The sequence below is a fragment of the Eurosta solidaginis genome, chromosome X, assembly GCF_040869045.1.
Source record: "Eurosta solidaginis isolate ZX-2024a chromosome X, ASM4086904v1, whole genome shotgun sequence".
Taxonomy (NCBI): Eukaryota; Metazoa; Arthropoda; class Insecta; order Diptera; family Tephritidae; genus Eurosta; species Eurosta solidaginis.
In genome coordinates this window covers 154,902,982-154,916,863 of record NC_090324.1, presented here as the reverse complement: position 1 = coordinate 154,916,863, position 13,882 = coordinate 154,902,982, and the positions used below count along the sequence as shown (strand labels likewise).

At 35.2% G+C, this 13,882-nt stretch overlaps 1 protein-coding gene across 5 annotated transcripts in view; it reads right to left on the bottom strand.

Annotated features, from left to right (window-relative positions):
- Window positions 1-13,882, bottom strand: part of Gyf (GIGYF family protein Gyf) — a 955,717-nt gene that overhangs the window by 911,842 nt on the left and 29,993 nt on the right. The gene's annotated exons all lie outside the window — the stretch shown is intronic.

The window sequence follows — 13,882 nt, the reverse complement described above, 5'->3', positions numbered from 1 at the left end:
TCATTTAAAAACAAATATGGCGGAGAAAAGCTCTTATATGAGGGTGTCTTCAAGGATGCCATGGTGTACACTGGTAACTTTTACAAAGATATTATTAATGGATCCCTAAACAGTGGCAGTGTTCCTAATTGCTGGAAAGTTTCATCAGTAGTTCCCGTGGAAAAAGTAAAGAGCACAGTGAAACCGGAGGAGCTACGACCAATAAATACTTTACCCGCAGATGCGAAAATTATGGAAGTAGTGGTGAAAAATCAACTGGTGGCATTTCTAGACAAACACAAAGTGATTATACCAGAACAATCGGGATTCAGAAAAAGCCATTCATGTGAAACGGCGCTTAACATGGTAATTGCAGTATGGAAAGAGAATATATCAGACAAAAAAGTTGTGGTGTCTGTCTTCTTGGACTTGAAACGGGCCTTCGAAACAGTTGACAGATTGAAATTGTTGGACGTTATGGCCAAAATTGGCATCAGAGGCAAGGCCCTGGAATGGTTCCGAAGTTATTTGAGTGAAAGAAAGCAGATGACAATAATCGGAAAAGCAGTTCCATAAATATTGGATGCCACAAGGTTCGGTACTTGCACCGATATTATTTATATTGTATATTAATGACATTAAAGGATGTTTAAAATATTGTAAAATACGCTTGTTTGCAGATGATGCTTTGCAATCTTATACAAATGGTTGTGCATTAGAAAATTGAAGTTAAATGTTGATAAGACTAAGTTCATGATATGTTGCAAAAATCAGAACATCATACGACACGACGATTTAAACAATATAACATTGAAGGTAAAAAACAGTGAAATACAAAGAGTAAAAGAAATAAAGTATTTAGGAGCTTTGATTGCCGATAACTTAAATTTTGGCGAACATATAAACTATATTGAAAGAAAAATTGCTCAGAAAATAGGATTCATGTACAGAACATGTAAAGATATTAGCCAACGTCACAAAATTTTGGTGTGTATCGTTCAATTATTGAACCACATTTTATGTAATGCCCTACAATCCTATTAGCGAAAGAAATGCAAATTAAAAAACTGCAAGTACAATAAAACAAAGCAATGCGCTTCATTTTACGATGCCCTCCTAGAACAACAAAAATTATAATGCTGAATAGGTTAAATTGGCTCAGTATAAAACAGTCAATTACTTATTTTACATTGAAGTGTATACACCATGCAAAATTGGGAATGTTACGAGCTACCTTAGTAATAAAATAAAATATAATCATGAGATCCATAATTATGTAAGTAGGTACTGCAAAAATATAAGACTGCGTAGAGTAAGAACTGAGTACGCAAAAAGACCTTAGAATACATAGGGTATAAAATGTATAATGAATAACCTACTACGATAAAAGACTAGCAGCGGGTTAGGGCCGTAAGAGGCGACTAAAATACCAGATTCAAGGGGTTGTGTAGCTCAACCCTTCAGGTTGCCAGCGCAATATATAGCTTCTCCAAACCCAACTGTCAACCTCACCTATCCGCGGCGAATCCTGTTTCGCTAAAAGACGAGGCTCTGGCGACCCCAAGCTTCTAAGGGAACTTGGGGGTGGTGAGGGAGTTATGGCCTGAAGGTTTAATGTGGCCATATAAATCGTTCCCGAGATGGTGATATGTTACCGGAGCGTACCGGATCTGCATCCGGCAAAGGACCATCACATCGACAACACTCCCTAAAGCCTTCGGGGAGCAACCTTAGCGCTACAACAACAATAACATAAAAAACTGAAAATATTAAGAAGTTTAAAGAACATTTTTTTATATATTGTAAAACACTTAACATGTAATGAAACAAAATTTTAAATTATTCTAAACTATGTCTTAAAGACCGTAATAAACAAAGAAAAAATAAATAAAATTCGGTGCTTAAAGAAAAATACCAAGAACTAGCAGAGGAGGAACGCACTGTCCCCAACGAAACGCGCGGCACTCTACCCCAACATCCGTCTGGGTACTTTAACAGGTTAAACTCTTACCGATCCAGAATCAACCCCGACATACAAAATGTATGTCCTGCTTGCAATGAGGACCAACGCGTCTAACACCCCTGTTGAAACAGAAAGTTTCCTTGGACTACCGTTAGAGGACATTGATGACAATTTGTGACTGGTCGCACCTATGGGGCGAAGCTTTGCTACAACAACTACAGTATTGCCAAAACAATGCTCTCAGAACTGCCTTGGATTCTCTTCTATGTCCCCAGAACACCACCAAGACAATTGTTTCTTTATTTTTATTTCAGTCTATGGCATTTAAAGTCCTTACAGACTAGATAACAATGTTTAATTAAAATTAGATAATTTTTTAATAGTATAGTAAATAAGTTGAGTATAGACACAATAAAACTTACATGCTATGAAGAGATTGACACGAACATTAATCTGTTTGAAAAGATATCAGTAAGTATTGTTTTAAAAGTAAACTTAGTAAGAGCAAAATCAATAGCTGAAGAGTCAGAGATGCGATTCAAGTCGGTCATAGATCTAAGCAACTAAACCATTAATGATGCCATAAACAAACGTGAGCGATAGGACAGTTCTTCTGCATTCCAAGGACTCAAGTTTGATAAGTGAGCACCTGGATTTATAAGATGGAATCGGTTCAGAAAAGTTCATCGAGCGCAGTGCGAACCGAACAAACGTTGTCTGCACACGTTCAAGCCTAACAATATGGCATTCATGATATGGCCTCCAAATAAACCAGGCATATTCCAGCTTCGAACGAACTATTGCAGTGAACAATAACTTGAGGCTGTAGGGATCCGTGAAGTCTGTGCAGGAACGCCTAATAAAAGCCAGAAGTGAATACGCCCTAGCATTAGTAGAATTTATATGGGTCGTGAAAGAAAATTTCGAGTCGAAGACAACACCCAAGTCCTTTATCTCGTTAAGAGTTGAGAGGCGGGTACCACCAAGAGAGTAGGAAGTGGGAATGAGGCCACGTGATTTAGAAAAGTTTACAAGAAAGCATTTTCTAACATTTCTTGGCAAGTTATTGGCACAACACCAGACAGCAGCGTTATCTAAATCAGATTAAATTTTAATCACGTCATCTGAGTTTGTGATGGTATTGAAAATCTTTAGGTCATCAGCGTATAATAAAAAATTAGAGTGCTGGAAGCAGGTGGAAATATCGTTTATAAAAATTACAAAAAGTAACGGGCCAAGTATGCTACCTTGAGGCACCCCGGAGGTGGCAGTGAATTGGTTTGAAGAGTTATAACCACAACACAGCCATGCTGATGAAGGTACGATTTAATCCATGATAAAAACATCAAATGGAAGCCCAAGCGGGCCAATTTAGAAATCAGGATTGAAAGACTAACTTTATCAAATGCTTTTGGGAAATCGGTGTACAGTATCAACTTGACAACGGTCATTAAAAGAAGATATGCAAAAATCAGAGAAGATAGATAGGTTTGTTACAGTGGACCTACCGGACATAAAACCATGGTGATTTTCAAGGATTAAAGGTTTAAAAGCAAAGTACATTTTTTGTTTCACGATGTACTCGAATAATTTTTAAACAGATGATAAAAATCGGGCTGATAAGGGTTATCTTCCACGCATCAATAAATTCGCCGCACTCTAAAGATTTGTTGAAAATTAAAAGGAGGGGGAATGCCAGAGCCAAACAATTTTTCAAAAGATACGACGATAAGCCGTCAATATCAGTATGGGTAGATGATTTAATATTCTGGATTCCATCGACCATATGTTCAATCGATAGAGTCAGCGCATCAAAGCTAATGGGACTGTCAATCACAACAGCAACGTTTTTAAATAAACTGAAGCAACGAGCAAGATCACATCCCAGAAAAAGGGCTTCGCAATCAACGGAAGAAACTTCCTGATACGTACAGTCATAATTTCCACGTCTAAATGAAAAACTAGGATCCTCATTTAGAGTTCCAATACTTTCGAAGTTATAGAATTCTACTTCGAGGATAAGCGGAATGTGGTGCAAACCAGAGCACGACAACGGTTCCAGGGATTTAGTGACCGTACAGTTTAAATTATCATTAAGAAAGACAATATCAAGAATTCTCGACAGTTGATTGGTGAAGTCGTTGATCTGAGAAAGACTAACACTTGAGAAACTGTCAATAAGGTACATAAATCTCAGGAGTGGTGTTTACATTGTTCGGAACCAATGAGTACTTATTGTCGACGTAAGACCATTCAATATTAGGTAAATTAAAGTCACCTATGATTTTTTAATAATCGGGGATTGCCCATATTGCTTTTTTTTAATGTATGAAAACATTTATTTGAAGCAATTTTTTAATTTTATAATTTATTTAATAATTTGGGAAAAATTTAAACAACGTGACATCAGGACGGACAAGGCGACAGCTGTTTCGATTATACCTTGTAAATCTCTTCAAAGCCTTTTCTCCCGGGAGTGGGAGTCGAATTCGCACCCCTACGATAGTTGAAATGGTTGTAAACGCATTCAGCTACGTCATGCCTGTTGTAAAGTCTTTCCCAATTGCCTTCTTTTTGCATATTTTAATCTTTTACACATTGCATACTTCGTATGCAATTATGTGTTAAAGCTATGCTTGGTACGGCGGTTTTCAAAGAAACTTTGGTTTTGTTGCTGTTTTCGTTCTATTTATAGAACTACAACGAATTAACCAATTTTGTCTGTTTGTATGATTTTTTAATAATCGGGGATTGCCCATATTGCTTTTTTTTAATGTATGAAAACATTTATTTGAAGCAATTTTTTAATTTTATAATTTATTTAATAATTTGGGAAAAATTTAAACAACGTGACATAAGGACGGACAAGGCGACAGCTGTTTCGATTATACCTTGTAAATCTCTTCAAAGCCTTTTCTCCCGGGAGTGGGAGTCGAATTCGCACCCCTACGATAAGTCACCTAATATGCAAAAGTTACCACTATCACAAGAACGAACTAAATCGGTAATATTATCTACATGAGACCTATAAAGTGAGTCTAGACTACCTCTCTGAAGTTGGCAAGACAACTTTTACGTGGAAAAAAATTACCTATTGGGAAAATTGCCGTGAATTTGCCGTAATTTATCCGTGAAACAAAAAAATTTGCCGTGGCCATATTTTAGAAAATACAGGGTGGCACGCCAACTTCACGTGAAGTTAGCGTGCCACCCTCAGAAAACCACCTTAGAGACCAGCTAGGAAAATAATTCTTGCACAAGAATTTGCCGTAAATTTGCCGTAGATAAGTGGCATATTTTATAAATTCGAAAAAATAAATTTCAAATTTTTTTTATGGTGCACCGCCAACTTCACATGAAGTTAGCGTGCCACTTTTCGAAAACCACCCTAGACACCAGTTAGGAAAATAATTCTTGCACGTGAATTTGCCGTAAATTTGCCGTGAATTATCCGTGAAACAAAAAAATTTGCCGCGGCCATGTTTTAGAAAATACAGGGTGGGACGCCAACTTCACGTGAAGTTAGCGTGCCACCCTCAGAAAACCACCTTAGAGGCCAGCTAGGAAAATAATTCTTGCACACGAATTTGCCGTAAATTTGCCGTAGATAAGTGGCATATTTTATAAATTCGAAAAAAAAATTTTCTAATTTTTTTTATGGTGCACCGCCAACTTCACGTGAAGTTAGCGTGCCACCCTCAGAAAACCACCTTAGAGGCCAGCTAGGAAAATATTTCTTGCATACGAATTTGCCGTAAATTTGCCGTAGATAAGTGGCATATTTTATAAATTCGAAAAAAAAATTTCAAATTTTTTTTATGGTGCACCGCCAACTTCACGTGAAGTTAGCGTGCCACCCTCAGAAAACCACCTTAGAGGCCAGCTAGGAAAATAATTCTTGCACATGAATTTGCCGTAGATAAGTGGCATATTTTATAAATTCGAAAAAAAAAATTTCAAAATTACGGCAAATTTACGACAAATTCGTTTGGAAGAGTTATTTTCCTAGCTGGCCTCTAAGGTGGTTTTCTGATGGTGGCACGCTAACTTCACGTGAAGTTGGCGGTGCACCATAAAAAATATTTGAAATTTTTTTTTTTCGAATTTATAAAATATGCCACTTATCTACGGCAAATTTACGGCAAATTCGTGTGCAAGAATTATTCTCCTAGCTGGCCTCTAAGGTGGGTTTCTGAGGGTGGCACGCTAACTTCACGTGAAGTTGGCGGTGCACCATAAAAAAAATTTGAAATTTTTTTTTTCGAATTTATAAAATATGCCACTTATCTACGGCAAATTTACGGCAAATTCATGTGCAAGAATTATTTTCCTAGCTGGCCTCTAAGGTGGTTTTCTGAGGGTGGCACGCTAACTTCACGTGAAGTTGGCGGTGCACGATAAAAAATATTTGAATTTTTTTTTTTCGAATTTATAAAATATGCCACTTATCTACGGCAAATTTACGGCAAATTCATGTGCAAGAATTATTTTCCTAGCTGGCCTCTAAGGTGGTTTTCTGAGGGTGGCACGCTAACTTCACGTAAAGTTGGCGGTGCACCATAAAAAATATTTGAAATTTTTTTTTTCGAATTTATAAAATATGCCACTTATCTACGGCAAATTTACGGCAAATTCGGGTGCAAGAATTATTCTCCTAGCTGGCCTCTAAGGTGGGTTTCTGAGGGTGGCACGCTAACTTCACGTGAAGTTGGCGGTGCACCATAAAAAAAATTTGAAATTTTTTTTTTGAATTTATAAAATATGCCACTTATCTACGGCAAATTTATGTGCAAGAATTATTTTCCTAGCTGGCCTTTAAGGTGCTTTTCTGAGGGTGGCACGCTAACTTCACGTAAAGTTGGCGGTGCACCATAAAAAATATTTGAAATTTTTTTTTCGAATTTATAAAATATGCCACTTATCTACGGCAAATTTACGGCAAATTCGGGTGCAAGAATTATTCTCCTAGCTGGCCTCTAAGGTGGGTTTCTGAGGGTGGCACGCTAACTTCACGTGAAGTTGGCGGTGCACCATAAAAAAAATTTGAAATTTTTTTTTCGAATTTATAAAATATGCCACTTATCTACGGCAAATTTACGGCAAATTCATGTGAAAGAATTATTTTCCTAGCTGGCCTTTAAGGTGGTTTTCTGAGGGTGGCACGCTAACTTCACGTAAAGTTGGCGGTGCACCATAAAAAATATTTGAATTTTTTTTTTTCGAATTTATAAAATATGCCACTTATCTACGGCAAATTCGTGTGCAAGAAATATTTTCCTAGCTGGCCTCTAAGGTGGTTTTCTGAGGGTGGCACGCCAACTTCACGTGAAGTTGGCGTGCCACTCTGTATTTTCTAAAACATGGCCGCGGCAAATTTTTTTGTTCACGGATAATTCACGGCAAATTCACGTGCAAGAATTATTTTCCCAACTGGTGTCTAAGGTGGTTTTCGAAAAGTGGCACCCTGACTTCACGTGAAGTTGGCGGTTCAACATAAAAAAAATTTAAATTTTTTTTTTTTTTTTACGAAGTTATAAAATATGCCACTTATCTACGGCAAATTTTCGGCAAATTCGTGTGCAAGAATTATTTTTCTAGCTAGCCTCTAAGGTGGTTTTCTGAGGGTGGCACGCTAACTTCACGTGAAGTTGGCGTGCCACTCTGTATATTCTAAAACATGGCCGCGGAAAATTTTTTTGTTTCACGGATAATTCACGGCAAATTTACGGCAAATTCGCGTGCAAGAATTATTTTCCTAACTGGTGTCTAAGGTGGTTTTCGAAAAGTGGCACGCTAACTTCACGTGAAGTTGGCGGTGCACCATAAAAAAAGTTAAATTTTATTTTTTCGGAATTATATAATGTGCCACTTATCTACGGCAAATTTACGGCAAATTCGTGTGCAAGAATTATTTTCCTAGCTGGCCTCTAAGGTGGTTTTCTGAGGGTGGCACGCTAACTTCACGTGAAGTTGGCGGTGCACCATAAAAAAATTTGAAATTTTTTTTTCGAATTTATAAAATATGCCACTTATCTACGGCAAATTTACGGAAATTCATGTGCAAGAATTATTTTCCTAGCTGGCCTCTAAGGTGGTTTTCTGAGGGTGGCACGCTAACTTCACGTAAAGTTGGCGGTGCACCATACAAAATATTTGAAATTTTTTTTTCGAATTTATAAAATATGCCACTTATCTACGGCAAATTTACGGCAAATTTGGGTGCAAGATTTATTCTCCTAGCTGGCCTCTAAGGTGGGTTTCTGAGGGTGGCACGCTAACTTCACGTTACAAAAATAGAGGAAGTTTAAATATTTAAGTATTTAGGGTTACAGATTGACAACAAGTTAAAGTTTAATGATCACATTGAATATATAGTTGCTAAAATTGCCAAGAAAATTGGATTCTGGAAGAGATAATCAGACCAATTCTAAATATTCTCGCGGAATTTTGTTCTCGCGGATTTTTTTATTCCCGCGGAAAAATTCCTCCAATTCTGTTCTCCTAGGGATAACAATAATTGGGGAATAGGAATTTCGAATTTTCGAAGTCAGCTGTTTTGTCAATTGAAATTTCGTTGCACATTTCTTATTTTGCTTAAAAAATTGAAAAGTTTAATTATTGTTGCAAATTTGTTGGAAATTAAGAAATAAAATATAAACATTGCACAGTATTTATTGCATTTCATGTGGTATTCACTGAAATGAGTAATGAATTGGTGCCACAGCAACATCAACAGCGGAACATAAGAAGAAGACGGCCGCATAACACAAATCTGCCGGAGTTGCCTGCTTTCATTCAGCAAAGCAATTTTCTGGCGGCCAAGTTGAGTTGAATTCGTCCTTCATCATATGCCAAAATCTATTTAAGCCTTATTAAAAAATCCTTGCGCAATTTCTGGATGGCTGCATCAAATTTGTATACCAAGAGCTCTACCGTTGCTTATGATATACTTTTCGACTTAAAATAAAGAATATTGTGGTTGTAGTTGTTGTTGTATTAACAGTGAGAATAATGTGGTAGAATATAAATACATCTTTTAGCACAATTTGTACAAATAAGTGTTCTTTCTTAAAATAACCAATTTCCTTTAACTATTTTGATGCATTCACTTTAATTTAACAAGTGAAAAAACTCCTATGAAATGGCAGAGAAATCTCCCTCTGCCTCACATTCATAATACCTACTTTTCTCCCATAACCGGTTTCCGCTTTTTCGAACATTGTTCAGAATATGAGGAAAGGGAGAAGTGAAAAAACTCACAAGGAATTTTTATTTAGAATACGAGGAATGGGAGAAGGGAGAAAACTCGCACGGAATTTTCGTTTAGAATTGGGCTGAATGTAAATATATAAGTAAAAAATATAAACTGAAAGTCTACAGATCCATAATTGAGCCGCACTTTATATACTGTCCAACACTATTTTTTATTGCTAGCGATGCACAAGTAGATAACCTACAGGTTATGCAAAATATGCTATGAGATTTATCCTTACGCTGCCATACGACACTCCAATAAAAACTATGATCGAAACACTTAATTGGCTCAGCGTAGGACAGCTTATATTTTATCACAGTATGAAATTTGTGTTTAATATGAAGATTGGAATGTTGCCTGAGTACTTGAGTGATAAACTAATTTATGTTAATGAAACCCACTCATACGTAGTCAGAGAAAACAACAACTTCAGACTTTCTCTCTTCAAATTAGAACTGGACAAGCAAAATATATTTTATAAAAGCTTAAAAAGTTTTAACGAACTTCCTAATAATATAAAAAAAGTAATAATTTAAAAACATTCAAGAACAAATTGCTAGAGCACTGTACAATGATAGAAGAAGTGAAAAATAAAACTGAAATAATTGGTAAAGACAATGACGAAATAAAGAAAATTAGTAGTAATAATAAGGAAAAAGGGCTGTCATATGCAGAAGTAATGAAAAATAATAATAAAAAAGGTGAAAACAAAAGCAAAGATACTACAGTGCCTGAATTAAAGAAACGTACTCCTATTATTGTTAAACCGAAAGTAAAACAATCGTGTGAAAAAACCAAGAAAGATCAAAACAATAAAATTAATCCTAAGGAACTAAAGATAACAGATATTAAAGCTGGTAATAATGGTATTATGGTGATCGATAGTGTTGATGAAAATGAAAGAGACAAAATAAAAGAAATAATGGACAAAGAAATTAGCAATGAATATGAGATAAAGATACCTCGTGAATGTAAACCAAACTATTTATAACAGGTATGCAATTTGAAAAGAATGGTGATGAATTAACTGAATGTCTACGAAAACAAAATAAATGCTTTGAACAGGGTGAAGTAAAAATTATTATTATTATTAAAGTTAGGCACAAAAATTATTACAATGCAATAGTTGAGGTGGATGTGGAAATATTTACTGAAGCGTTAAAATTAGATAAACTGAATATAGGATGGGAAAGGTGAAAGTATAATTGTGTTGATATAACAATGTGTTTTAAATGTAAAGGATACAACCATAAAGCTAGTGAATGCAAAAATGAAGATGTTTGTACCAAATGCTTGGGTAAACATAAACCCATGGAGTGCAAGGAACAACCTAAAAACATGTGTAATTGTATTAGAGCTAATGAGAAATTAAATTTAGGGCTTGACACCAATCACCCGTGCAACAGCAGACATTGCCCTGTCTACTGAAAACACTTAAATGTAAAAAAAACAAAGGCTAGGATATTAGCAACTAACAATCAGGCCACTGGCTCACCTGGACCATGCTAATGTTATGCAACGTAGAGTATCAAAGTACCAAAAAAGATCCACAAAGGACATCTACAATGACTTTAAATGCATCTATTTAAACATAAATAGCCTAGTAGCTAACAAATCAGAGTTGAAAGTGTTGGCGGAAGTTCATAGACCAGGCATCATACTGTGCTCTGAAACATGTACACCCAAAGATATTCTAGACAATGAATTAAAAATAGCAACCTATAAAATGATAAGATGTGATTCCCATAGCAGGCCCACAGGAGGTGTGTTAGTTTATGTATATAGTACAATTGATGTTAAAGTAATCTATAATCTATAAATCTTATAAAATAAATTCGCTAAATGCCATGTATGCACATAACTTCACACAGAATGCTCCGATTTTAAAACGGTTTTTTGCATTTGAAAGCTTAGCTACGTGAGATGGTACAGTTAATATAATTTGAAAGTATATATTATAGGGGCGTGGCAAATTGCCAAAATGTAGTAAAAAATCATAAAATTTTTGTTTACACAGCTATAACTCATAAACGGATGGATGGATTTAAAAAATTCTACTTTTCAGTAAAACTTTGAAATATTTACCTTCGATCTGCATCAAAAAAAATACTTGATTCCTTTCTTAGATCAGCCAAATTGCTTAAACAAAAGTAACATTTTTATCAAAAAATGCGTGTGTGGGTTTGTTCGCTGTGAACTGTCCGCGCTAATTGCTTTTGAGTGAGGCTTGATGCGACACATACATACGTACATATATAGCATTCGCTGCGTTATTTAACTTCGGGCGTAGGTTTATAGGTATGTATGGATGTACATCACTACATAGTATAAAACAAAGTCGCATTTTCTGTCCCTATGTCCCTTTGAATGCTTAAACCTTTAAAAATACGCAACGGATTTTGATGCGATTTTTTAATAGATAAAGAGTGATTGAAGAGGAAGTAACGGATGAACATATTGAGATCAAAACGTGGACCTGGGTAATCCTGGGATATGTTTGTACAATATGGGTATCGAATGCAAGCTGTTTATGAGTACTTTGATAGGGGTATTTTTCGTACCCGCGGGTAACTAGGGTCTCGAGATATAAGCGAAAACGTGGACGCGGGTACCCCTACAATGTGTTTATAGAATATGGATAACGAATGAAAGCTGTTGATGAGTGCTTTAGTACAGAGTAATTTTTATACCGCTGGGTGACTAGGGTCTCAAGATATGGGAAAAACCTGGACCCGGATACCCCTAGAATGTGGGTGTAATATGGATATCAAATGAAAGTTGTTGCTGAGAGCTTTAAAGTAATTTTCATTGTGATATTCGATTTAGTTGCATTAACCTGGCAAAACTGATAAATGTGCATGCGAAGCCGAAATAAAGACATGAATTAATTATACCCACATAACTTTTTACATACGTCCTATTCGATTTGCCTTGCAATAAGGGATGAAGAAGAATGGGAAAAATTTTAGAGAAGAGAAAAGAGAGAAGGAGACTGAGAAAGAGATAGAGTGAGACGAAAATAGAGATTGATTGATTGATATTTATTATTAATATGTTTATATATTTTTTGATTTCACAATAAATTTTAAATATCACAAATTCATTTTCAATTCACAGACGTGTATGATATATATATATATACTAAGTAATAAAAAGTAAAAAGTAATAAAAAGTATTTCAGCCTCGAATAAGATCTATACATAGCCGTTTAAAATTCATAATATTATTCTCTCCTTTGATATAATCAGGTAACGAGTTAAATATGTTAAGGCCCTTATATAATAATGTGTTTTGGGCTGCAGTAGTCCGCTGTAATCCTAGTCGAAAGTCATTCGCATTCCGCACAGCATATTGGTGTGTATCTCTAACATACTGAATGCAATTTGTTAAATACATCGGCGCCCTATTCTGTTTAATTTTAAAAATCATTATTAGTGTATTGAGCATCAGTTTTTACTCAATATTTAGCCATTTCAATGTTTCAAGCATGTGACTTATTGGGGTGTATTTGTGGCATTTTATTATTGATCTCATACATTTGTTTTGTAATTTCTGTATTCTTCCTATTTGTGATTGGTTACAAGATGTGTACAGAATTGTGGAACAGTATTCAAAATGTGGCTTTATGATTGTATTGTATATTTTTATTGCTGTTAAAGCGTATAATTTATTTCGTATTCTTCTAAAGAAGTAAATTTTTTTTGCAGCTTTTTTACACAAATAGTCGACGTGATTGTTAAATTTGAGCTCATTGTCTATTATTACACCTAAGTATTTCATATTGGTTACTTGCTCAATACTAGTATTATTTATCACTAAATTTATTTCGCTATTTGTATTCATCACCATTACATTTGTTTTCTGTTCATTCAATTTGAGCCTATTCATTTTAAGCCATTTCATAATTTCATCTAGTATATCACATTCTAACTTTCGTTTACATTCTTCCACTGTTTCTGCTTCTGTATATACCAATGTATCGTCTGCATACATTACCACTTTGGATTTTGATATCACAGAGTTAGACGGAAAAAGCTTATTAAAATGTATGGAGATTAGGGGTGGGACTATCCGAATAAAAATTATCCGAATAATAAACTCTTTTATTCGCCAGGTATTCGTAATCCGAATAATATTTATTCGGATTTTTTATTCGTTTATCCGGATAGTACTATCCGGATAATTTTTATTCGGATAGTACTATCCGGATAGTGCGCACTATCCGGATACTTGGAATAGTAAAATAAAAGACATTGCGTTTATGTTACGCTCATCGCTTGTGCAGATGAGCATGCATATATATTTATACGTACATATATTTATGTGTGTATAGATGCATATATGCATATATTTTTGTTTGTTTGGGGTTGCTTTGTTAATATTCATTTATTTAGTTACATATATTTACGTAACCAAAGTTGTGCTTGAGGCTTAAGCTAGAAATAGTTATCGGGGTCGTTTACAACTGTACTGATCATAGAACATTATATACATATGTATGTATGTAAGTTGTATGGAAAATGTTTGTTTTGATATCGTTTGGTTTGTATAAACATCTAATTGGTCACCATTAAAAAAATAAGTTTACGTGTCATTGTCAACATTTTTTGCGAAGTCTGATGGATCAAAAGTTATTTAAGGTCAATGTTAACTTAATGAAAACTTTTGAAAAAATTTCCTAAAAC